We start from the raw sequence: 25,843 nt of genomic DNA on the forward strand, positions 1-25,843 counted from the left end.
AAGAGCCTTTCCACAGACAACATGATTGCCCACGTGAAAAACTCCATAAGGAGTCCGGCCGGTGTGGCTCAGTGGTTGAGCGTCGGTCCATGTACCAGGAGGTCGCCGGTTCGATTCCCGGTCAGGGCGCATGCCCAGGTTGTGGAGCTGATCCCCAGTGGGGGGCGTGCAGGAGGCAGCCCATCGATGTTCTTGCTCATCGATGCTTCTATCTCTCTCCCTCTCCCTTCCTCTCTCTCTGGAACCAATAAAGAAAAAATGTTAAAAAAAAATAAAACATGAGAAGACGATGTGGGCAGATATCTCAGCACATGAGCACATGAGGAGATATTGTCATTAGCCACTAGGAAAGGAAAATTAAAACCACAACAAAACACTGCATACACATCAGAATAGCTCAAACAATCAAACACAAAAACCCCTAATTAATATCATAAATAAAGCTGATGTTGTTGGGGAGAATGTGAAACAGGACCACCAACCCAGAGACCATTCTGGCAGCTTCTTAGAAAGCGAACCCCAGAACCATGTTCCCTAGGACCCAGCATGGCCACTCCGGGTGGGTGCCCGAAGGACACGAGAGCACATGTGCACAGAGAAGTCCACCAGGATGTTCACGGCGCCTCTGCTCCAGCGTACAGTGATACGGTGACCAAGGCTCAGGTCTGAAAGAACCAACTGTGAGTCTCCAGGGCACTGTGCTGAGTGACAGGCCCACCTCGGAAGACTACCTGCTGCGTGACTCCATGCAGAGGACGTTCTGGGAAAGGTAAGCTACCGGGATGAGTGGCCGGCAGCTGGGTGAGGTGGGCAAAACCAAGTTATAGGTGTGAGCACACTAAACACAGAGTTACTTCTTTAAAAAAAAATTTTTTTCTGTATTGATTTTAGAGAGAGGGGAAGGGAGAGGGAGAGAGAGATAGAAACATCGATGAGAGAGAACATTGACTGGCCGCTTCCTGCATGGCCCCCACTGGGGATCAGACCCCCAACCTGGGCCCTGCCCGGGAATCGAACCAGTGACCTCTTGGTGCAGGGTTGACGCTCAACCACTGAGACACACCAGCCAGACCAGAGTTTAATTCTTGAATTATTATTTACAAATTACTGTATTATTTTCCACAGGTCAACTTTAAACCTACTTTTGCCCACGCTGTATGTGCCGGGGCGAGGGGTGGGGGGTACGCAGGACAGCCCAGAGATTTTGGCAATGGAACTGTTTGTATCTTGATTGTGGCGGTGGCTACACAAACCTACACACATATTAAAGCTCACAGAACTGGACACCAACGTAATCATTTCTCTTGTCTGTTCATTTCAATATAAAGAAAAAAGAGTACGAAGATGAAACCAACTGGATTGACATGTTTAATAAAAATATCTTGACTTTTAGCGAGTCCCAAAAGGGCAAATTATGCGTGGTCCCCCTTGTGGGAGGCCCCTGGAGGAGTCAGACCATAGAGACAGGAGCTGGCGTGCAAGGTGAGGGTGGGCTGGGGGTCGGGGAGCTCCTGCTTGGGGGCTCAGTGTCAGTGTGGATGACGGGGAGCTCAGAACAGGAAGGTGGGGAGTGGGCGAAACGCCACTGGACGGTACACTGAACAGCTTCCTTTAATGTTCTGTCTATTTCACCACAACAAACACCTTCATTCTTCATCAGAAAAGCAGACTTGCAAAGCTGTATTTGCCTACAAATGAAACAATAAATGGGAGTGCTAAAACCAAGGAACTCAAGACTTGAACTACAGCTCGCACACTACAGATAAGCCGCCATTGGGTCTGGCGTGTGTCCTTCTAGATGTGCCCTGACCGTGTCGTGCACACGGGCACCGGTATGCACGGGACAGGGTCTGCTCCTCCTGTGACCAGGAGCAAAAGATAGACCTCAGGACTCCATGTGAGCAGCTCCTTGGGCGTTCAAAGGAGCATGCTTCTGTTTCTAGGAGAAGCGATCGCAAAGTAAAGAAAACACACCCTTGGTCAGAAGCAGCAGCTGAGCCACACCTGAGCCCACCGGAACCTCAAACAGACATGCACATAGACAGAGGCTCCAGAGCCTCTGGGCCCGTCAGCCAGTGACAGAATTCGTCCCCCTCCCGAGGGCCACCCAGAGAAGGAAACTACACCCCCAGCACAGCTGTGGATCCCCTGTGCGGCACCATCCACGCTCCCGTTCAGAGAACTTTCAGCTACTCTGCAGACCTAGGGGCACCGGCTCCGGGGCACGCATCCTCCCGCCTCCCCAGGCCCGCTGCCAGCAGAGTCAACCTCAGCGACGTCCCAATGTAAACTGCAGCTTCTAGACACCTGGCATCAACAGACACCAGAGATAAACACAATCTGACTCATTCGCCCGGCTCTGCACATCCCAAGCATTTCAACAGTGATTAACCTTCGTTCAAACCCTGTGTTGCTGGTTCAGTCTAAAACTCACAGGCATTTTAATCCAAATAAGAACATTGCAGAGATGATGGCTGGACAAATAAAATATAAACAGAGCTGAACATCTCCCTGTCCTTAGCTTCCAGCACTATTCCCCTGTATACACACACGAGAGAACCAAGTAAATAATCTCTGCACACTCGTCTAAACCAGCTTCTCTTTCTCCCATGCTGAGGCCTCAAACCATCACACTTTCCTGCAGAACCTGCACTGGAGAACTCGTGTACCGGCTTTTGTTTTTCCCAGTTTTTATTGATTTATTTTTGTCACAGATGTTTCTCCTTTCCCCCCTTAGACCTCCTCTTCCCCATCCTGCTCCCTCACCCCCCTCCCAGCATTGTTGTCTATGTCCATTGGTTACGCACACATGCATATAAGTTCTGTGGTTCATCTCATCCATCCCCTCCACCCCCTCCTCTGAGGTCTGTCAGTCTGAACCATACTCCTTTCTATGTCTCTGGGTCTATTTTCTTCATCAGCCCACCTTGTTCATTATATTCTACAAATAAGTGAGATCATGTGGTACTTGTCTTTCTCTGATTGGCTTATTTTGCTTAGCATAATGCTCTCCAGATCCCTCCATGTCGTCTCAAAGGATAAGAGAGCTTTCTTTCTTACAGCTGCATAGTATTCCATTTTGTACACGTACCACAGCTTTTTTATCCATTCGTCTATTGATGGGCACTTGGGCTGTTTCCAGATCTTAGCTGTTGTAAATAGTGCTGTGTACCGTTTTTCAAAAACTATGTAGACTTCATCATCTCAAAGTTTTGTGATTGCAAGAACATCCTGGCTGAAGACTGGGCTGAAAACATGAAAAACTATCATCCCGCTCCTTCCCAAGCTTCTCCCTGAGAGGGAAAGTCAAAGAATGCAGACTTCGCTCGTATGCTCATCTTGGCCAAGCCTCTCCATGATGAGCGCTGGACTAGACCTTCTGGTCTCAGGTCTGCCACCCTCAGGCCACCCGGGGCGTCGGGATGGCACCTCTGAGGGCGGCCTGGGGGAACCACACTGCTCTGGCGCTCCCCGTCAGCAGGTCTGGCCTCCGGCAGCCGCCTGCCACCCAACAGCTCCCTGGCATTCCAATGGACCCCTCCAGCTGTCAGGCTCAGAGCCCAAAAGGCTCGCCAGCCTCTGCAGGAGGAACCAGCGCCAGGTGGTGAACACCAGGGCAGCTGCAAACTCAGGCAGGTCCCAAAGGCCTCGCTTTTCTGAGAAACAGTGAGACCAGAGGCTTCACAGGAAGCCCGAGGCTTGGGGGCAGGCGGAGCCCACACTGTGCCAGTGCAGTGCGAGCGCCGCATGGACAGGCCTGGGGCCCTGGCTCCTAGTGACGGTCCCCTCTGAGCTCAGCCAGCTGGGACGCACGAGACACACTGAGCACCAGAAAGCCAACATTCACCCTGGGTCCCAGCCCTGGCACTCATGTCCCCCGACACCCGCTCAGCACACTGCCCCTCTGGGACGGGCCCTCTCAGCCACTCGCGCAGGCCTGCATGCAGACACTCCCTCACTCGCCTTCCTCTGCACACACCTGGCGGAAAGACAGCAGCAGCACCTCCCGCCGTCAGCACGGAACCGGCAGAGCTCTGTCCGCCGATCCCGGGCACTTTATTTCCAAACCCACGCACCCAGCAGGCTGAGCCCGCCCGGACACCACATCGAATTCCTTGTTTCACTGACTATTTGTCATCAAAATAACGGGATGGCCAAGGGGCCCAGGAAGCACGAGCCAGGTGGACAGGAGGCCAACGTCAGCAGCTCATAAGGCAGCGACAGGATGGCAAGACAGGGACCAGACAGAGTTCCTCCCCCTCTCCCCCCGCCCCCGAAAAAGAAAATAGGAAGGCGGGCACCAAGGCTTTCTGTTCAGAAACACCTCTGGCCTGTTTACGTAAGGAAATGCATTTTCTGGAGGGAGGACGACAGGAATCACCCCAGGGGCACCCGGGGAGTCCGCAGGCCTAAATAGGGTCACAGACAACAGGAATGAAGCAGCAGTCCCAGCAGGGACGGGCCGGCAAAGTGCAGGCTCAGCAGGCACAAGGCCCAGCCACCTTCCGAGCACCCTCTGAACGCAAGAAATGTCGGCTGCCTCTGCACCCGTGCCGGCCCCCCACCTGCTCAGGGAGCATATCCCCCTCAACCTCACGCGGCCCAGCAAGCTCACGCACCTTACCTATAGTCCACCAGGGCTCCAGGCACTTGACGTACTGATCAGCACGTGGTAACTTTACCTACCATCTCGGCTAGGCCATGTGCTCAGAGAGTTGGTCAGACATGACTCCGGAGGCTCCTGTGAAGGTATTTCTGAATGCTATCGACACTGACACCAGCAGACTGTAAGCTCCAGGTGCCCTGGGTCTCTCCTGTCAGCCTGCCCTGCAGATTTCAGACTTGCTGGCCTCCCCAGTCACATGAGTCAGTTCCTTAAAATAAATCTCTCTCTCTCTACACATACGCACATGGTCGGTTCTGTTTCTCCGGAGAATCCTGACTAATACAACCAGGGACAAAGCTTCCAAGAGGCCACCCAGCCTTCAGAGCAGACCCTCACTGTGCAGAGAACCCTCCCCCCGGCCCCGTGAGCACTCAGCAGCCCATGGAGGGTTCTAGTGAAAAGTCATATGTGCAAATGACTGGAAACACGCCACCCCGGGTCTGGCTGGGACACACAGCTGACTCCTAGGAAAACATGTGGCACTGTTGGTGGCAGCACAGGACTTATCACCCACACATTATCATTCCACACAAGCGAGGGGTGAGGAAGGGGAGTGAGGGTGATTTTTATCAACTGGCTAAAAAAAACCTGTTAAGACTTAAGGAGAACGACTCTATGCCTCCTGATGGGCAGAGGCTCCTAAATCCATGGAAACCTTTGGATGCAGACCTCGAGCTGTGCTGTGCACCACTTTCCGGATGCTGCACACACATGCCCATGGACACACATGCACAGCCTCCTACAAACACCACCAGTTCCTTCTTCAGCCCCACCACCAACGGGCCATGGCAGTCCTGCTGGCAGGTGGCCACCGGGCTGGCCGAGAGCCACGGTCATGAACGGGCTGGCCCTCAGGACACCCCAGCCCATCCCCTGGGGGAGCCCCGGGGGTAGGCGACGACCCCACGGCTCTCCAGTCTGAATTCATTCGTTCTATGTAAAAACGTACAGATAAAACACTTTCAAATAGGCTTTCCATTTTCAGAACACTCGAAAATGAAAGAACTGCTGCAAATCAATAAAATTAGTGAAAGAATCACCACCCAGTTTATATTATAAAGCAGGGGTGGGGAACCTTTTTTCTCCCAAGGGCCACTTGGATATTTATAACATCATTTGTGGGCCATATAAAATGATTAACTTGCCCTGGCCGGTTTGGCTCAGCGGTTAGAGCGTCGGCCTGCGGTCCTGAGAGACCCGGGTTCGGTTCCCGCTGAGGGCACGTACCTCAGTTGCAGTTTGTCCCCGGCCCTGGTTGGTCGTGCGGGTGGCAACTACTCGATGTGTCCCTTTCACGTCGATGTTTCTCTCTCTCTCTCTTTCCCTCCCACTCTATCTGAACAAAATATCAAAAAAAAAAATGTCCTCGGTGAGGATAAAAAAAAAAATAAAATAAAATGATTAACTTAAAAATTAGCCTGCTCTATTGGGTCAGGCGGATCCGGTGAGGTGTGTGATGTGAGCTGGCACTGAGTTCCTGGGCCTAACACGGACCACGGGCTGGACGTTCCCACCCATGTTAAAGGGCAAGGCTCAGAGAAGGTGCTTCAGGAGGAAAATACAAAGGACAGTAAGTTAAAAACAACTGATGGGACACCCGTGACCTTCCCCATGACCTTCCCTTTTCCTGAGCTCACTGATGAGGACTAAAGTCGCTGCGGATGCCGAGGGGGCGGGCACCGTGCTGTCCAGCTCACAAGCCAGCCTCCCAGGTCAAAACTGAGCATGCATACATCCCTAACTCCAATATTTCGATTCTAAAACTTTTTTAAAAATAAAAATACTCACTGAGGTACACCAAGGAAAATGGCCAAGGATGTGGCATACTGGGGAGGCACCCAAATTTCCGCCACAGGCTGCAGGGCGGGGTGAGCACCCCCCACCGAGGCACGCCACCCTCAGCGCCGTGTGCGGCACACGAAGCATGCGTTGTCCATGCCACGGTGCCGAGTGACAAAAGCAAGCTGCTGGGAAAGCCCCACCCGTGTGAACACGTCCTGTCCTGTGTACCTGTGTGTGCACACGTGTGTGTCTGAACTGCATGGAGAACACCCGAGAAACACAGCAATCAGGGGCACACACCTTGGGCAGGAGGTTTCCACTTTGCTCTTTCTTTATTTTCTAAACAATAAAAATGCCATTAAACCAAAGGAAAGGTTAGTCAGCATATCTGACTTCCTGTTCACACTAGAGATTCAGCGAGTATTTTTGTAGAAACACTACTAAAAGGCCCATGAGCAGAGATAAAACTCACAGAGACAGACAGAGGGCCCTTTCCTGTTTCCCCTCTGAGTCAACGCAGAATTGCTTTACAAGGCAGCGGGGTTCCCACCAACCAGAGAGCAGCTGCGGTCCCACCTTCCTGCTGAGAAAGCCTGACCATATCCTGGTGAAGACAACGCCCGCTGCCCTGCCCTGCCCTCTCCCGGAGCCACAGCGGCCCAGACACTCCTGCGCATAACACTACCCCAGACTCCGCCACCCGACACTTCACCAGGCTCATGGTCCCGTGGGCTGGGGGTCCCCACAGGCCACGGCAGGGACACTCACCTCAGCTCCAAGGTCTGAGGTCCTGGCTGCAAAACCGGACAGCCGGGGTGGTGACCATGTGATGGCCTGCCCCCTCACACTGGGGTCGGAACCCAGGACAGCCCCCTGGGTGCCTACGTGGCCTTTGAGGGGCTCGGGCTTCTTCACAGCACAACAGCCACCGGCCGCGAACCCCGTACTGGCATCGCGGGTGACCTCGTGACCTGCCGCTCCCCAACGGCCACTCCCAGGCCCAGCCTAGGGTTCCCACCCCGTCCTGGGCGTGCTGGTGAACACCAGTCCCTGCCCTGGGGTGGTCTTGTCCATGGAGTGGGGGCTGTGGGCCCCGCAAGGGAAGGCCACAGTCCCTGAACATGACAGCCACTGCTTCCAGGGAGACCCAAGTGGGTTATCCTCCCAGGCCACCCCTCAAGTCCACCGACGCACGCTGCTGGCTCAGGGACTCTGCTGTGTTCCAAGTTCCTGCCCCAGCATGGCTGAGAGCTCACAGACCCACAGTGGCCTTAGCTCCAGGCACCAACCTGTGCCGGCCCGAGACAGAGAAACTGAGCAGGAGGAGTGTCCAATGGCACAAGCCATTTGGCATAGGAAGGTACATGATAATACACAGCATGCACATATTTACATAATGCAAATTTATACAAATTTTTAATATGTTCATGGCATCAAAGAAGGATGTTTTCCAACCTGAGGGGTAGAAACACAGTTCTTAAATAAGGTACAATAGACCCAGCTGGTGTGGCTCAGTGGTGGAGCGTCAACCCTGCACTAAGAGGTCTCTGGTTCGATTCCCCATCAGGGCACATGCCCAGGTTGTGGGCCCGATCCCCAGTGGGGGGCGTGCAGGAGGCGGCCAGTCGATGTTCTCTCTCATCAATGTTTCCATCTCACTTTCCCTCTCCCTTCCTCTCTAAAATCAACAAAGAAAAAGTTTTAAATTAAAAAATAATAAAATAATAAAATAAGGTACAATAGAAGAAAAGGTCCGAGGGCACAGTGGAACTTAGGTTCCAGGGAGAGTGGGCACACAGGTGCCGCTGCCTCGTGGCAGACAATGCAGGTCCCTTGGGGCAGAGCCACCACGCGTTCTGAGTGCCAGGGTTTTCAGCAATGCTCTGCATGCCCTGAAACCTCTCTGCAGCTTGGGGTCAAACAGGACACGGAATCCCACGTGCAGCCCAGGTCAGTGTGCAGGAGGGTTCCTGGGCATCTCACTGGTCATCCTGCAGCCCTCCAGGAGCCTCTGCTCGGACCCCATCTCACAGGCCTGCTGAGGCCACACACACCACGCTCGGTGACAGACAAGGCCGGGCCTCCTGGCTGAACGCACACACGCTCTCAGGCCTTCCGGGAGCCCAGCAGAGAGAAGAGCCCGTGCCCACCGCGGCAGCCCGCGGGCACCTCTGTGCATGAACACAACCACACCCTGCTCCGGCGCAGGCCCCGCCCCGGCCGGACAGGCCAACAGCTGCTCTACTTCCCACGGCACTTTCCACTTACAAGGACAACAAACAGAAAAAAAAGCCACCTGCTTCTTAAAACAAGGCCAATAGAACAAGCGTCAGGCTCTCAGGCATGCAACCGGTGTGTGTGACCGAGAGTTCTGCTGTCCCTTTTTCTCTGTATTTCTGCTTTAAGATTCCCATAACAAGCATCCCTGCAGAGCATCAGAGGCAGGAGAGGGCATCACCGCACATCGCCGACGACTCACGGGACCACCGCCCTGGACGCAGTCTCTCCGGTAACTGCTGGGCACACTGCCCTGGGACTGGGTTCAGCGTGGGGTGTGCTGTGTGGACTTCCCACGCATCTGTCTTACTTTACACTCTTCCTTTTAGGGACTGGCCACCTGGCTGCACCTCCTCATCCCTGACCGACGGCCTGTCAGTGGTTTTAGCTTGGATCTGGGTTTCCTATTTACAACACAGGCTTCTTCATACCCACGAGTCCTCAGAATAAAGTTCCAGATCGTTTTTTCAAACTTTTAATATTTTTTCCTTTATTGATTTTATTTATTTTTTTTAAATATTTTTCTCTTTATTGATTTTAGAGACAGAGGAAGCGAGAGAGGGAGAGAGAGATAGAAACATCGATGACAGAAAACATCGACTGGCCGCCTCCCGCATGCCCCTCACTGGGGATCGGGCCCACAACCTGGGCATGTGCCCTGACCAGGACTTGAACCGGTGACCTCTTGGTGCATGGGGTCAATGCTCAACCACTGAGCCACACTGGCTGGACTAAAGCTCTAGATTTTGAAGCACAAATGGCTAACGGTACATGCATGTTTAAAATCTTCAGAAGACCCTGTCCCGTGGCCACCCCCTGGTGTGCCCATCAGATGCCACGCCCTGGGAAGGGTGGCACTCCGCAGGCTTCCGGTCACAGCTCTGGGCATGTTTCACCCCCGCCCGGCTCAGTGACCATGAATGAGCTTCCTCTCTGTCCCCAATCTCCTCACCAGTAAAAGTGAGGCGAGAGCTGTCTCAAGCTCACAGGTGTGGTTAGGGTTCCAGGAGCCAAGATCACCAAGACTCCGGGCTCCACCCCTGCCGTCCAACTCCGGAATCAGAGGCGGTCACCCCTGAACCGGGTCTGGTTGCCCTGGTTACTGCTCCAACACTTGGACGACAAGGCTGACTGAAGAAGCTGGACTCAAAGGCGACAAACCGACATTCTGAAGAAGTCTGTAAGGAGGACACCAGATCCCTGGTGGCTGGGGGAAGTGGGGGAAAGGGTCTGCCTCTGGAGGGGCACATGGGAATGTGTGGAGGTATGGACATCTTCCATATCTTGATTTGGTAGTGGTTACATGGCTGTGTATCAAAACTCACAGAATAGGACATTAAAAAGGGAGAACTCTGCCCGGCCAGTGTGGCTCAGTGGTTGAGCATCAACCCATGCACCAAGAGGTGTCAGTTCAATTTCTGGTCAGGACACATGCCCAGGTTGTGGGCCCGATCCCCAGTGGCATGCAGGAGGCGGCCAATTGATGTTCTCTCTCATCGATGTTTCTCTCTCTCTCCCTCTCCTTTCCTCTGGCTCTAAAATCAATAAAGGGAAGGAAAAAAAAAAGGGTGGACTTTGCTGTATACGATTTATAGCTCGGTAAATCTGACTTCAAAACAAACAGCCCGCAAGAGAAGGAAGTCGACGGTGTGTGGTGTGGCGTTCCAGGCCTGGTCGCCAGCCCGGTGGCTGTCCCGTCGCTCACTCACTCCAGGTCAAGCCTAACTAACTCCCTTCACACCCGCAAGTCCAACCACAGCCTGTGTGAGTGCACAGTCCCACCAGGGCCTCCACCCCAGCCAGGGCCTCCACCAACTGCGTTCTGCAGGCAGAGCCTGTGCTCAGACCTTGGTCCACACCCACCTCCACGCGCTCGAATCTGCCTTCTGCTAGGCCTGCCTGGACCACCAGGAACCACTCAGTTTACCTCCTGCTCCACCTCGAAGGCTCCAACCCTGCACAGCAAAGAACTCCCTGAGCGGCTGGCTGGACAGCTGTGGGGAGACACTGGAGTTTTGCTTTGCTTTTTTACAAAAGGAACCCAGGCTCCAAAACGAAAGAAGGAACATCACACAGACATTAAAAGGATCATAAAGAAATAGTACAGACAACTTGGTGCCAACAAGCTGGACAACTTATTTATTTTTTTAAATCCTCACCTGAGGATATTTTTCTATTTATCTGCAGATAGAGTGGGAGGAAGAGAGAGGGAGAGAAAGGGAAAGAGAGAGAAACATTGACGTGAGAGGGAGACATCAACTGGCTGCCTCCCACACGACCCCAACCAGGGTCAGGGACAAACCGCAACTGAGGTACGTGCCCTTGACCGGAATCGAACTTGGGACTCACTATTCCGCAGGCGGATGCTCTCCCGCTGCGCCAAGCCGGCCAGGACCAAGCTGGATAACTTAGATGAAACGAACAGACTCCTTGAAGCACACAAATCATGAGGTCTGACTCAAGAAACAGAAAATCTTAGCAGCCCTACTTCCAGCAAAGGAATTCTTGTTTGTTTGTCCTCACCCGAGGACATTTTTCCATTTTTTGTTCAGATAGAGTGGGAGGGAGAGAGAGAGAGAGAGAGAGAGAGAGAAACACTGACTTGAAAGGGACACATTGAGTGGTTGCCACCCGCACGACCCAACCAGGGCCGGGAACAAACTGCAACCGAGGTACAAGCCCTTAGCGGGCACTGAACCCGGGTCTCTCCGGACTGCAGGCTGACGCTCTAACTGCTGAGCCAAACCGACCAGGGCCCAGCAAAGGAATTCTTAAGTAAAAGCCTCCCCACAGAAAACCCCGCATGGCGCCCACCGGTGAATGCTATCAAACATTTAAGGAAAAAACAGTACCTGACTTACAGAAATTCTTTCTTTTTTTAAAAAATAAATAAATGGAGAGGGAACACCTTCTAAAGCACTGTGTGGAGACATTACCCTGATACCGAAAGCAGACAGAAATATCTCAAGACAAGAACTCAAGTCCTGGTTGGGTAGCTCAGTTGGTTAGAGGGTCGTCCCCATACACCAAGGTTGTGGGTTCAATCCCAGATCAAGACACATACAAAAATCAACCAATGAATGCATAAATAAATGAAACAACAAATTGATGGTTTTCTTTCTCCCTTTCTCCCCCTCTCAAATCAATCAATAAATAAAAAATGTTTTTAAAAAAACTTAGTATCTCTTATAAATGTAGTTATAAATATACTTAACAAAATGGTAGTAAATTGAACCCAGTAATATAGAAAAAGGATAATACATCATGATCAACTGTGGTTGTGGTAGGAATGCATGATTGTTAAACATTCAAAAGTCAATCAACGTAATTTATTATATTTATAAAAACAAGAAAAATATGATCATCTCAACAGATTCAGAAAAAGCACATGGTGAGATTTGGCATCCATTAATGGTAATAACTTTCAGGGAACCAGAAAGTGTCCTTAACCTCATCAGAGGCGCCTACATAGCATCTTCACCTAACACCGTTTTCTCTTCCTGAGGACGGGATCTGGGAAGACTGCCAACACTCACTGCTTCTGTTAAACAGGGTCTGGAAAGTCCTGAACAATGAGATGAAAGAAGGAAAATAAAAAGCATTGGAATTGGAAAGAAATCACTACAACGGTCCCTACTGATAACTGTCAGCATTATCCAGAATCTTATGGGACTACCAAAAGCTACTCACACAAATAAGTGAATTTAGAAAGGTCACATAAACAAACTATATATGTATGTATTATTTTTAATCCTCACCTGAGGATACTTTTTTCCCCATTTATCTTCAGATAGAGTGAGAGAGAGAGAGAGAGAGAGAGAAACATCAACGTAAGAGAGACACGTCAATTGGTTGCCTTCCACATGGCCCTGACCAGGGCCGGGGACCGAGCCACAACTGAAGTACATGCCCTTGACTGGAGTCAAACCCTTGACTCTCTGGTCCCGGGCTGATGCTCAAACTGCTGAGTCAAACCTGTCCGGGCAAACAAACAATATTTATCAATATTTAAAAATCAACTATATTTCTATATAGTAGCAAAAAAAAAAGAAAAATTGTTTAAATCCATTTATAATATTCAAAACATGAAGTACTTATCAATACATTTAATAAAATGTTTAAGACCTGTGCACTGTCCACCGCAAATCACTCAGACATGAAGAAAGAACACAGATGGAGATCGTCCATGCTTACTAAGACTCAACACTGTTAAGTCAGTTTTCTCCATATCAGTCTAAGGAAGGAATGCAATGCCTGTCAAAACCCAACAGTCTTTTCTGTAAAACCTGACAGGCTGATCTAAAATGTATATGGAGTCCGGCCAGTGTGGCTCAGTGGTTGAGCATCGACCCTGCACCAAGAGGTCACCGGTTCCATTCCTGGTCAGGGCACATGCCCAGGTTGTGGGCCCGATCCCCAGTGGGGGGCATGCAGGAGGCGGCCAATCGATGTTCTTGGTCAACGATGTTACTCTCTCTCTCTCTCTCTCTCCCCCTTCCTCTCTCTCTAAAATCAATAAAGAAAAATTTTAAAAATAAATAAATAAAATGTGTATGGAAATGCAAAGGACCCAGAATAGAAAAGACAAGCAGAGCTGGAAGGCTCACACGACCTGAACTCCAGAGTTATTTATCATGAAGCAATGGTCACAAAGATGACGGCATGGTTGTGGGTCCAGTGGGGAACAAGCCGCAATGGACCAGAACCGAATCCAGAAAGAAAGCCACACAGACATACGCAATTACTTTCCAAACATGTCCAGAGAAATCGATGGGAAAAGGATAGTTTCTTTAACAAGTGGGCTGGAACAACTGGACATCCTTATGCAAACTATGAATCTCAATCCATTGCTCTGTCCAGTTAAAAACGAACTCACAATGGATGGTAGATCTAAAGATAAAATCAAGCATGTTCAGAAGGAAATGTAGGAGAAATCTTTACGACTGTAGGTTAGGCAAAGATTTCTTCGATCGGGTACAAAAAACACTTGAGAAAACTGGATTCAGGCAGAATTTGTTCGCCCACGAAATACATCGTTCGTAAAATAAAAAGACATGCCAGAGACTAAGAGAAAATATTTGCCATAAAAATACCTGGCAACAGATTTGAATCCAGAATACGTAAACAATGAATACAACTCAAATATAAGAAGACACCCCAATTCTAAAGACAGCAGAAGATTTGTTCAGATAATCAGAATATATGCAACTAGCTAATGAACAGACACCGGAAAAGATAGTCAACTAAACCTCAATGGTACAACACTGACATGGCCCCTAGAATAGCTAAAATTAAAGACTGACGACAGCATGTGTTGGCAAAGATAAGCACAACTGCCTCACATGAGCAGTGGGGCAGAAAATGATACATCCGCTTTGGAGACAGTGTGCAGTTTCTTATGTGTTAAATATACACTTCCCACACAACCTGCTCACCAGGAGCTACCGGAGAAAGAAGAAAACACATGTCCACACTAAAATTTGCACACGAATGCACAAATCATTTTTTTTTTAGAGAGAGAGATAGAAATATTGATGTGAGAGAGAAATACCCTGCACACCCCTACTGGGGATCGAGCCCGCAACCCGGGCATGTGCCCTGACCGGGAATTGAACCGGGACCTCTGTGTCCGTGGGGTGACTCAATCCACTGAGCCCCGCCAGCCGGGCCACAGATCATTTTTTTTTCTTGTGATAAGAAACACATGATTTACCATTTCAACCATTTAAAAATGTACAATCAGTGCCCTGGCCAGTTTTCTCAGTGGTTAGAGCACCAGCCCACGGTCCAGAGCGGCCCAGGTTGGGCTCCTGCTAAGGGCATGTACCTCAGTTGCGGTTTGTCCGCGGCCCCAGTTGGGGGTTCTGTGGGTGGCAGCCCGTCGATGTGTCTCTCTCACATCGGTGTTTCTCTCTCTCTCTTCCTCCCTCTGTCTCTCTTACTCTATCTGAAGATGAATGCAAACGTATCCTTGGGTAAGGATAAAAAAATATATATATGTTAAAAATGTACAACCAGTGACAGTGAGTACATTTACATTGTTATACAACCATCACCACTATCTGTTTCCAGAACATAAACCCTGTCTACATATTAAGCCGTCTCCCCATCTTCCCCTCATTCAAACCCTGGCAACCTGCTTTCTGTGTCTATGAATTTGACTGTTCTGGACATTTCATGTAAATTAAATGGTAAATACGTGTCCTTTTATGTCCATTTGCACCCAGCGTGTTTTCATAGGTCATCATGCTGTAGCATGGGTCAGTGCGCCATCCCTGGATGGCCAGGTAATGTTCCGTCTGGACGCACCACAACTGGTTACCCCGTCAACCAGCGATGGGCATGTGGCCTGCTTCCATCTTCCAGCTGTTGTGAAGAGTACCGCTATGTTCGGTTGTGCACAGTGTTTGTTTGACTGTTTTCGATTCTTCTGCACAGATGCCTGTGAATGGAAATGCTGGGGCGCATGGTGATTCTATGCTTAACTTAGGGAACCTCCTGAACCCTTTTCCAAAACCGCAACACCGTTTAATGTTTGCCCCAGCAATGTGGAAGGTTCCGATTTCTCCCTGTTCACCAACACTGATTTTCTTTTGGCTAGAGATCATGCGGGTGCATGGAGAGTGGTCTCTCACTGCGGTTCTGAGTGGCACGTCCCTGTGACTCATGATGTTCTGCACCTTTGCTCAGTCATCGTGTGTGTCTCTTTTGGAGACACCTGTTCATGTTCTAACTGGCTGGCTGTCCTTCTGTGCTGAGTTGTAGCTCAACACTTATATCCACAACAACCCTGAGCAGGAAGCCATCCAAACATCCACCAACAGGTAAGTGAGTCAACGGTGCACCCACAGATGAGACAGGACTCAGCAATAAAGACATGAGATACTCAGCAACACGTAAGAATCTCAAACATCGCACTGAGTGAAGAAGCTGCACAGGAGCTGAAACTCTTGAAGAAACAAGTCTCATCGGTAATAATCTGATCTCAACAGATCAGGGATTGCCTCAGCGGGGGTTGGGGGTGCAAAGGGGCAACAAGGCTTTCAGGGACTCACGGGACAGACCATCTGTCTCCTTCAGCACCAAGCAGCCTGGGACAGTAATGAATGGGTGAGTTGGTACAGCTCGCCTGCAGGCCCCCGTTCACAACCCTGCCTCTGTCATGATGAAGGTGGTGGGTGCCTAAGTGTAGGCATCTGTCAAAACTCACTGAACAGAGCACTTCAAACAGGTACCTTTACTGCACGCAGATGATACCTCCACAAAACCCGTTAAGAAAACACTGTTTCTACGGACAAGCACTGAGGTCTAAGGCGCACCCAGAGCGAGGACCGTGCCCTGCCTCTGCCTTCCCCTCCACCCCAAGAGTGCACCCAGAGGGCAGCCCGTGCTTAGCCCAGCGGCTCCTACATCTGGTACATCTGCATCCCCTGGCAGGCCTGTGGGAACACAGAGCTCCTGAGTCAGGGGGCTGGGGTGAAGCTGAGCACCCTTCCAATCAGTTGCGAGGACCGCACACCGCTGGGAGGTGTTCTCTCGCTCTCCCGGGGTTCCGTGGGGTGCCACTGAGTGGGTGATGCAGGTAACACCCTGGCCCTTGCTGGTGGCTGGAGCCGCGCGGAGGAAGTGACAGGCTCACTCAGAAGGGAGGTTCACGACCCAGCTGCTTGGTAAGGTCAAGGTCAGCCTCAGTTTTCCCAGCCCCACCCCCAGCGGACCTAGCCCTCTTCTCCTGCCCCACACAGGGGTGCTCTCCTTTGGGAGGCATACACCCCTGCGCAGGGGCCTGGCAAACTCAGCTCTCCAGGACCCTGACCCTACACCCCCGGCACCCATTGCTGTGCTCGGGGCTGGGCCATCCTGCCCTTCCTCCACCATTCTCTGTCACCCTGGCCCCGTCCCTGCCTACAGACCCCAGGGCCAAGCAGAGGGGCCCTGCATACTCCAGGCCAATCACAGCCTGCAGGGGACAGCTGGCCTGACCCGGAAACCCACCCCGCACCGGCCTGATCCATCTCCTAGGACTGGAGAACCCTGATGGAGCCCGGCCCACCTCCTCCCGCTGCTCCACCCTTCCCTTCAGGACAGAGGTCACACCTGAGGCCTCCTCTCAGCCCTCAGCCCATCAGGTCCTCCGCCCCCACGGACTCTCGGCCCACCACTCCCAGACCGCTCCCAGGTCACCAGTGGTCTCCATGTCACAAGGCCAGTTCCCAGCCCTTGCCTCCTGGACCCTGGCCTGGCAGTCCTAAGTCCCCAGGCAGCCCCTGCCTCGCCCCCGCCTCCGCCCCCCACGCCACGGCTCTCCTGCCTCCCTGCCATGCCCTCCTGGTCCAGCAGCCTGGACCTCTCCCTCCTCCACCCACCTGCCTGGCACCTGACTCGCTCCGCCAGGCCGCTGTCCCCAAGCCCTCACCTCCACCTGGACGGGAACGGCGCTTACAAGGCCGCGCTGGCCATCCTCCCAGTTCTCCATCTCAGGCCACGAGTGTCGGGGCCACCGGACTGCCCCATTGCTCCACCCACCCTGTCAGCTCCGCTGTCACCGCACACCAGCACCTGGGCAGAGCCGGCCAGCACAGGGCGGCCCCCACCGCTGCCAGTGGCCACTCCACCCGGGGGCCTCGCTCAGGTGTGCTCAGACGTCTGCTCTGCCCCTCCTCCACACCACCCGCTCAGGGAGGCCCACTGGCCACCTGATTTCAAATCCTAAACACCCCCGGCTGGTGGATCCCTGGAGTGTCTGGACCCCACACTTTCTCCGGAGCACTATGGCCTCATAGGGGACATAATCTAATGCATTTCTCACTGTAACCGTCCCTCTCCCTCAACATGACCACACGCTCCCGGCGGGCAGGCCTTGTCTCTTGGTTTCTTGCTGTAAACTGGTGCTCGACAAACATTCACGGTGAGACTCCACGGAGTGGACACAGTTGTGACTACAGAGGACCTGCCTGACAGGTCCATCCCCTTCACTTCCGGAAAAATGAGTGATGGGACATCAGGTACAAGGGCACAGCCTGCCCAGTTCCCTGAAGGCCTGAGTGGCACAGCTCTGGTTGTGAGGAGCTCAAGGAGCTGGGAGCTCAGACCGCGCCAGAGGTGACCAGGCAGAGGGGATGTGTGCCTGTGTGTGCTGGCCCCGGGCTCAGCCCCCAGCCCAGGGCCACACACATGACGCATGGCCCAGGGCCCCATGCACGGCACCGTCCCAGGGCCACAGACACAGCCCCCCGCCCGGGGCCACAGACACAGCCCCCCGCCCAGGGCCACACACACGACACATGGCCCAGGGCCCCACGCACGGCACCGTCCCAGGGCCACAGCCACGGCCCCCCGCCCGGGGCCACACACACGACGCATGGCCCAGGGCCCCACACACAGCACCGTCCCAGGGCCACAGACACAGCGCCCCGCCCAGGGCCACAGGCACAGCCTCAGGCTCAGGGTCTGTGCCCTCCCTGGGCCCCAGAAAACACTGGCCAAGAACAACAATGAAAACTCCCCAATACAAGGTGGGAACAGGGGCCCAGCTTCAGCCCTTATTTTGGGCTGGCTAGAGAAACAGTGTCCTTCCAAACACAATCACACACACACACACACGCACACACACACCAATGTCCTTCCAAACACAATCACACACACACACACACACACACACACACACGGCAGAGCCCGATTACATTCCTCTGGGAACAGCGGCTCACATGTCTTGCCCTAGGACAGGAAAACAGAAAAACAAAAACGACAACAAGAATTCCGGGCAACGGGTACTTTCTACTTTGTGGACTTACCATGTTTATGTTTTTTCTGTCCATGTCAAAGGTTAGGTAACACCCCCTCTACTAAATGAAAGGGGCAGACAGACAAAACCACCTCTGAAAATGAGGGCAGCTGCCCGCAGTGCCAGGCTGCCCAGCTGGCCGTGGACGCTCACCCAAGGCCCGGGCCACACTTCTGCAGGGGACTGGGCTTCTCCACCAGACCACGGACTGCGCTGGGTCTGAGCGGAGGCCCCATCCCACGGCAAAGCACTGGGGACCCAGAACCAGGACAGCCCAGCCTGCCTCTGCTCACTCTCCCCCTGCTGGGTCACACGCTGCAGTTGAACTTTCAGGGTTTGGATCTCGCCTACCTTCTGCAGAGGGCGGGGCAGCTAGCGATGTCTGTTTCCACGGCGCAGAGTATTATTCAGAGGGTCAGTGACTCCTGACTCATGGAGTGCCTCATTTAAGCCACATCACCTCTTTTATTTTCATATTTTTTTTTCTTTATTGATTTTAGAGAGAGAGTAAGGGAGAGGGAGAGAGAAAGAACATCGATGGGCCGCCTCCTGCATGCCCCCCACTGGGGATTGGGCCCACAACCTGGGCATGTGCCCTGACCGGGAATTGAACCGGCGACCTCTTGGTGCAGGGGTCGATGTTCAACCACTGAGCCACCGGCCAGGCGATGCCACCACTCTCTAAAGGAGTGATCTTGGATCGACTGCTGCTCTGACTCCACGCGGTCAAAGCCTGCAGCCCTGCGGGGCCTCTGAGCAGTGACCCAGGAGCGGGTGCAATCCCTGCACGGACAGCATCTGAGCTTTCTCAGCCAAGTAACGGATCCTGTCCCACCAGAGGGAAACTCACACAGGCATGTAGGTGGGGGCATAGCACCCGGGCTGCTGGAATGCCCAGGGGCAGGGGCAGGAAACTGGCCCAGGCCTGCCTACAGGAGGGTCAGGCAAGCTGAAAAGTAGCCTACTCCAAGGAACTGGGGTCAGCCAGTTTCCTAGTCCCAAGGAGGACCTTAACCAGTGTGCCGAAATCACCACCCCAGCTCCAGGCAAGGCTGGACAGCAGGCAGGCTGGAAATGGCTTTGAGTGGAGCTATCTCCAGTGCAGAGGAGCCCGCCTGACCTGCCAACTCTCGGCAACGCCCTGAGACTCGCCCCAAGACAGCCAGAGCAGAGACCGCATGAGAGAGGGCCTCCCACGATGCCTCTCTCACTTGCTGGCCACTTTCATTCTAACCTTCTATTGTCCCTCTGGGATGGTGAAAGTTCCAGGGAGAGACAGCGGTTCCCAGCAGACAATTTCAAGGACCAAAGCTTTCTCAGGGACAACCCTCGACAGTCAACCAATGACAAATTCACTCGGATGGCTGTACACAGCCAGCCTCACCCCACCAGCACCCTGCAAGCCTGGGCAGTTAACAGCTCACCTCTGTTGCTCCCAGAACACGCCTATGGCAGGGCTCCGGCCACTGCCCGCCCCCCCACCTTCCCAGGAATTCTTTCAACCAAGGAAATTCTTAGCATGAAATGGAAAATCGCTCTAAATTATGAAACAACCAGGAAGCCACTTGTACAGCTGCAGGGGTCTAACCCAGGGTCACTGGGGACACCCAAGAGACGTCTGTCCCCTGCCACCAGAATGAGACACAGAGGGAGGGGCGGGAGGCCTGGACCTGTCTCGCTGGATGCAGGCGAGGTGGACCCCCTCCGGAAGCGCGGAGACAACCACTGATCTTTGCAATGCATTATTGATTTTCTCTGTGCTGACACGGGTGAGCGGCCCTCCCTCCCTCAGAGCCAGCCATCAGTGGGCACTCCCAAGCACTGGCCCAGAAGTCTCTGCCTGGTGTGGAGAAGGTGCCTGAGACGAAATCGGCCTCAGATCGCCCATACGGTGGGGGTCCTCTCTCTTCCCCAGACACACTGTGTGGTTGGCCTTGTACCCCACCCCTTAGCCCAGGACTCTGGGCAAGACACCCCAGTCACCAGAGAGGTCTCTGCAAGCCTCCATTTTCCAACAGACGTGTATGCTGGTCAGGAGGGTGGGCAGAGGAACTCCTCAATGGCACCATTTCATATGGCACAGAAGGACAGATGGTCAAGCCCATTCTGGGAATCAGTCTCCCTCCCAGGCCAGGTGGAGGTCTTGCAACACCCTGCAAGGCAGGGACCCCAAAGGGGAGGGACCCAGCAGAGCTGCCTCTCAGTTCTAGTCATTAGTTTTTATTTCTTGATTTGATTCACCTGCTGTGTATACTGCAGATACTCATCAGTCTGAGGGTTTGGCCCCCCCAGGGGGACAGTCCTTGCTCACAGAAATGCCCAGTGTGTCCCTCCCTCCTTAAGTTTTTCTCCCTGGTGGCACACGGTGCCTGAGGTGCTAGGAGCAGGCCTGCTTCCATTCTTCATCTTGCAGGCGATGTGTACAGACACCAACCGTTCAAGTGACAATTAGGGCATTATCTCTTCCAGAATCCTGGCCCCGGCTGCCTGAGTCCGGCCTATTTCTGGGACACAAGTAATCATTCCCAAATAACGGCACCCAGACAGCCAGCGGACAGGCCCCAGGCCTGGGGCAGATAGGAGGTGACAAGCCAGAGGTGTCACTTCAACCCCTGGGAATTTCCTCTCTGTGGCATCTAGTGGATTTGAATAGACTCAGAACAGGAGGGCCGGCTGCTTGGCCACAAGCCCCAGGTCCGGCCTGGTGGCAGGGCCTGGCCACCAGGGCCTGGGGTGTGCTCCATGTAAAGGGAGGTTTACAAAACAAAAGCTGAACCACTTCGTGTGGCTCGCTCTCCTGAAAGCAAGGCCCAGCCCTCAACTACAGGCCTCATTTCCAGGGAACCCACCTACGGACTCCCATGCACCCCCACCACCCAATACTGAACCAAATAAATGAACAGGACGACCCGACCCAACTTTCCTTTCCGTGTGTGCACTGCAGCCCCCGGCGGGCTCACCCCCGCGCCCCGGCGGCTGCAACAGGTGCAGCCAGGCTAAGGCTGCCGCTCCTCCTCGGTGTTCTAGAACCACGCAGCCCAGCCCTACAGCCAGACCAGGCCTGAAGCGCTCACCGCCAGGGCCGACCTGCCCCACCTGTCTGAGTGCGCGCTCCGGCGGCGGCCTCCCGGGAAGAAATAGAAGCCGCGGGCCCAGCACGCCGGGGTGGCCGGGTGGCCGGGGTGGCCCGGTGGCCGGAGCGACCCGGCAGGGCCGGGCGGCAGGAGCGCGCCAACCCGGGCTCCGGCTCGGGTCTGCTGCGCGCCCCGCGCCCCCGCGCCCCGCGCCCCCGCGCCGGCCACCTGCGCGCTCCGCCGGGCCGGGCCGGCGCCGGGAGGGGAGGAGTCTCGGGTCCGAGGAGGGTCCCGCCGCCCCGCGCACCTGCCCGGCCCGCCCGCCCTTACCTGGCGCGGCTCGTCCGGGTGCCCGGCCGGCGGGCGCGAGCGCAGGAATGGCGGCGGCCGGGCGCGGGCGCGGGGCGCGGAGGCGGAGGCGGGCGCCCGGTGCCGAGGGGCGGCGTGCAGGGCGGCGCGGGGATGCTGCGGCGCGGGGCGCGGGGCCGGCGGGAGGCAGCGAGCGGGGCGGCGCAGGCCCCGCCTCTGCTCCCCGCCTACCCCCACCCCTCCTTCCTTCGCCCCTCCCCCCGGCTCACCTCCCTCCTCCTCTCTCCCCCCTCTCTTCCCTCCCCTCCCCTCTCTTCACCTTCCTCCACTCCTCACCCCCTCCTTCCACCTCCCCTCTCTTCCCTCCCCTCCCCTTTCTTCACCTTCCTCCACTCCTCACCCCTCCTTCCACCTCCCCTCTCTTCTCTCCCCTCCCCTCTCTTCACCTTCCTCCACTCCTCACCCCTCCTTCCACCTCCCCTCTCTTCCCTCCCCTCCCCTCTCTTCACCTTCCTCCATTCCTCACCCCTCCTTCCACCTCCCCTCTCTTCCCTCCCCTCCCCTCTCTTCACCTTCCTCCACTCCTCACCCCTCCTTCCACCTCCCCTCTCTTCCCTCCCCTCCCCTTTCTTCACCTTCCTCCACCCCTCACCCCTCCTTCCACCCACCCTCTTTCTTCACCTTCCCTAACTCCCCTCTCCCTGCCTTTGCTCAGAGGCCATCAGAGGCTTCCTGAGCCCTGGGCCTTGGCTGGATCCAGCACAAATTCTGATGAAGTCCCCAGAGACCCCTCCTCATCACCTGCTAATGGACCAACTTGCCCCTTCTGGGAGCCTGGCCAAACCTTACCCTTTCCAGGCCTCCCCAAATCCCCAAGGTTTGGCACCTCAGTCCCTGGTACAGCTCTGCTGGGGACCTCCCACACAATGTTGGGAAAGTGTGTGGGCACCCCCATGCTTGTGCATTCGCGTCTAAGCAAATCAGACCTTGGGCAAGAGGGTTCCAAACCAGGACCCCGCCATTTTCTCAGGTGAGGAAGACAAGTGCCTCCTCCAACCTGGGTTTTCTCGAGGCCCTGCTGAGCCCCTGTGCCAACTGTTCACTAGATGTTCACCATCTTCCACACCTGACGGCAAAGGGGTCCCCAGTGCAGTCCCTGGTGACACCTTAGTGCTAACCCGTGGGTGTGGGGCCCTGGGCGCCCCGGAACACTGCTTGCTTCCACCCGGAGGGAGAAGTGATGGGCTGGGACCATGGCTGACCTGGTGAGCAGGCCTCTTGAGGGACTCAGGCCTGAGGAAGGGACACAGCTCCCAAGTTAGGAGTCAGGGTCCATGCTCACCAGGCTGGGCTGCTTTCCCCATGACCACTGGCTACAGGGAGCCAGGGCGAGTTTTAAAATGAAGACGTTCATAAATGATCGGGGCTCCCCCCCCACCCCCAGAGCCAGGGCTTAGGACCTTAGGACCAGTGAAACAACACCGGCCCGCAAAAATCAAGATGGTGAAGCCAGTACACAAGGTGCAGACAGGGTCGGGGGAAGCTCACCCCCTCCTTCTGTGGGTGGGGGTCATGACCTAGAATCTGAGAGACTCCGGTTTGTCTTGCCTCTGAAGCTTCTGAGGTGAACTTGGGAGACCCATCCTGACCTCCCCAAGGTAAGGAGAGGGTGGACCTCCAGGGTGTGCTACACACCAGTGAGGAACCGCCTGAGCGTCCACAGCACTCGGCATTCAGTGCCTGCGACTGTGCAGGAAGTGGGGGCGATGTCCTTCCCCAGCTTCTTTCCAGCTAGAGAAGTCTGTGAATCTATATCCCCATCCCATTTGGATTAAAACTTGGTGGGAAGGAATTAGGGCAGGGAGGTTTTAATAGCATCCCCGGCCTCAGATGGGGACCCGCTTTTATGATCGATAAATGCAATCATTGTAGAGATGGGGTGGGGGGCTCTCCGATATTCTTTACTAGTTGGACATGTCTAGAACACGGTGCTCTTGCTTGGTGTCAAAGGGCAGCCACCAGCAGGCCGTGGGAGGGTCATTGACAGACCTGGAGCCTTCAACCTGGAAAATAGACGTGTGGAGCACAGGATGGTGGAATCCAAATGTTTGCAAAATTATCCTGGGAGAAGGATTATCCTGTGGGGTTAGGAAGGGCAGAAGGAGGACAGATGGGTGGAAATTAGATTAGAGAGTAGGTTTCCGCCCACTGTGAGCGCTTTCTGGCAGACTGTCTACCAGGAGATGCGGCAGCCCCTGGAGAAGTGTGTCCTTCAGGGTCCCTGTCTAGACAGGTGCTGGGCTGCCACAGGAGGCTGCTGGAGGGGCCTGCGGTGGGGGATGATGGCTGGGACCTCCCCCAGCGCTTAGAGCTTGGCCTACTTTCCTAAGACCGCACCTTTGACAGGGCCTGCACCCCTTCCCACCCCCCCTGCAGAGCAAGTGACCTGGCACAGAAGAGGCTTGGGAGACCTGGCCTGGAGCCATCACTTCGGGCTTCAAGACCTTCCATCCTCAGCCTCCCCTGGCCAGTTTCCTCCCTTGTGTAAGGAGATAGGAGAGAAGCCGATGATATCGAGGCAATTCCCACAGCCCAGCACCTGGGCAGTCCTCTCCTGTGGCCTCGCCTGGGTCACACAAGGGATCCAGTTTGTCCGTCCGTTCTTGTCATTATTCTGCATTCTACAATGGGGCATTAACAATGTATTTCCCTTTCTTGATTTGGAACGAGAGAGAAAGGGAGAGGGAGAGAGGGAGAGAAATATCGATGAGAGAGAAATTGATGGGCCATCTCATACATGCCCCCCACTGGGGATCAGACCCACAACCTGGGCATGTGTCCTGACCAGGAATGAACCGGTGACCTCTTGGTGCATGGGTCGATGCTCAACCCCTGAGCCACACCGGCCGGGCATACTATGGGGCACTTTAAACATGGATGTAAGACTAGCCATCTGGTTCCCTTCACTGTCACGCAGGGGGTGGCGATCTTGTGTCTCCCACTCCCCGTCCCCCCAGTAATAATTGGAAACATATCAAAGACCACTAGGGACCAATTTGTCTTCGAGCTTCCCCCAAAATGCTGAGTGTTTGGACACTTAGGTCACATTTGTAAGGTGCCTCTGCATCTCCCATAGGCACGTGGACACCATCTATGGGCAGAGGAGCGTGATGACTGCCGTAGCTTCTGCAGAGAAACTCAGTGTGGCGGCTTCGACAGCACAGCTACCCTTGGCTCTGCCACTGTCCAAGTGGACGTGAGGGGAGACGCCTTTTCTTGGCGTCTGCTCCTGCAGGTGCCATGGAAAGTGTGTGGGGGCTCGGAGCCGTTTCAGGGCTGTCCAAAGGGGTATTTGGGAGGGAGGAGATGTGCTTGAGAAGAGCTGGCGGGTTGCATTTCTGCAGCTGCAGTGCAGTCCTGGCCCCCGCCTGTGGCCAGGCTTAGCGCATGGGCCGCAAGGTGAAGGGAAGGACAGTCCCTGGAGACATGGGCTCTGGGGCTGAGGCAACATCTGGGGAGTCTGTGCAGCTCCCAGATCTGGGGAAATGTCTTTCCACTGTGACCACAAAGTGCGCTTTGGACGTGTGGGACCAGGCCCCTGCTGTGTGAGTGCTTCTGTGGCTACTGATGCATGATGGCCACCCCACCCCTCACGGCCCCCCACCCCAGAAACGCCCAGCTCCTGCAGTCCTCAGGGGCTCTGCCAGCCACCTCATTGTCAGAACAGGCTCTTCAGCTACAGAGGGAATGTCTAGGTGCCCCTAGGGCCCTCCTGTGCCACTGCCCTCCCTGGGCCCCATGGATTCGAGGGCTCTTTTCTTGAAAGCCTTGTTCCAGGATATACGTGGAGTGGCCGAGCAGTGGTCACTGTTCGGTGTGCCTGTGTGGTGTCCCGGCTCTCAGACAGACCACTAAGTGCCACCCCTGCGGTGGGGGTGGCATTCTAGTTTC

At 54.4% G+C, this 25,843-nt stretch overlaps 1 protein-coding gene across 5 annotated transcripts in view; it reads right to left on the bottom strand.

Annotated features, from left to right (window-relative positions):
- SEMA4D (semaphorin 4D) overlaps positions 1 to 21,955 on the bottom strand; it is a 110,832-nt gene extending 88,877 nt beyond the window's left edge. For 3 of the 5 annotated variants that reach the window (XM_036260734.1, XM_036260730.1, XM_036260727.1), the window contains exon 1: positions 21,914 to 21,955. The gene's annotated coding sequence lies outside the window, so the exon portion shown is untranslated. Of the gene's footprint in view, positions 1 to 18,519; positions 18,677 to 21,913 lie in introns of those variants that run through there. The other 2 variants (XM_036260731.1, XM_036260728.1) reach the window with 1 other exon arrangement.
- Positions 21,956 to 25,843: the final 3,888 nt, after the last annotated feature.

This window comes from Molossus molossus, unplaced genomic scaffold, assembly GCF_014108415.1.
Source record: "Molossus molossus isolate mMolMol1 unplaced genomic scaffold, mMolMol1.p scaffold_m16_p_14, whole genome shotgun sequence".
NCBI lineage: Eukaryota > Metazoa > Chordata > Mammalia > Chiroptera > Molossidae > Molossus > Molossus molossus.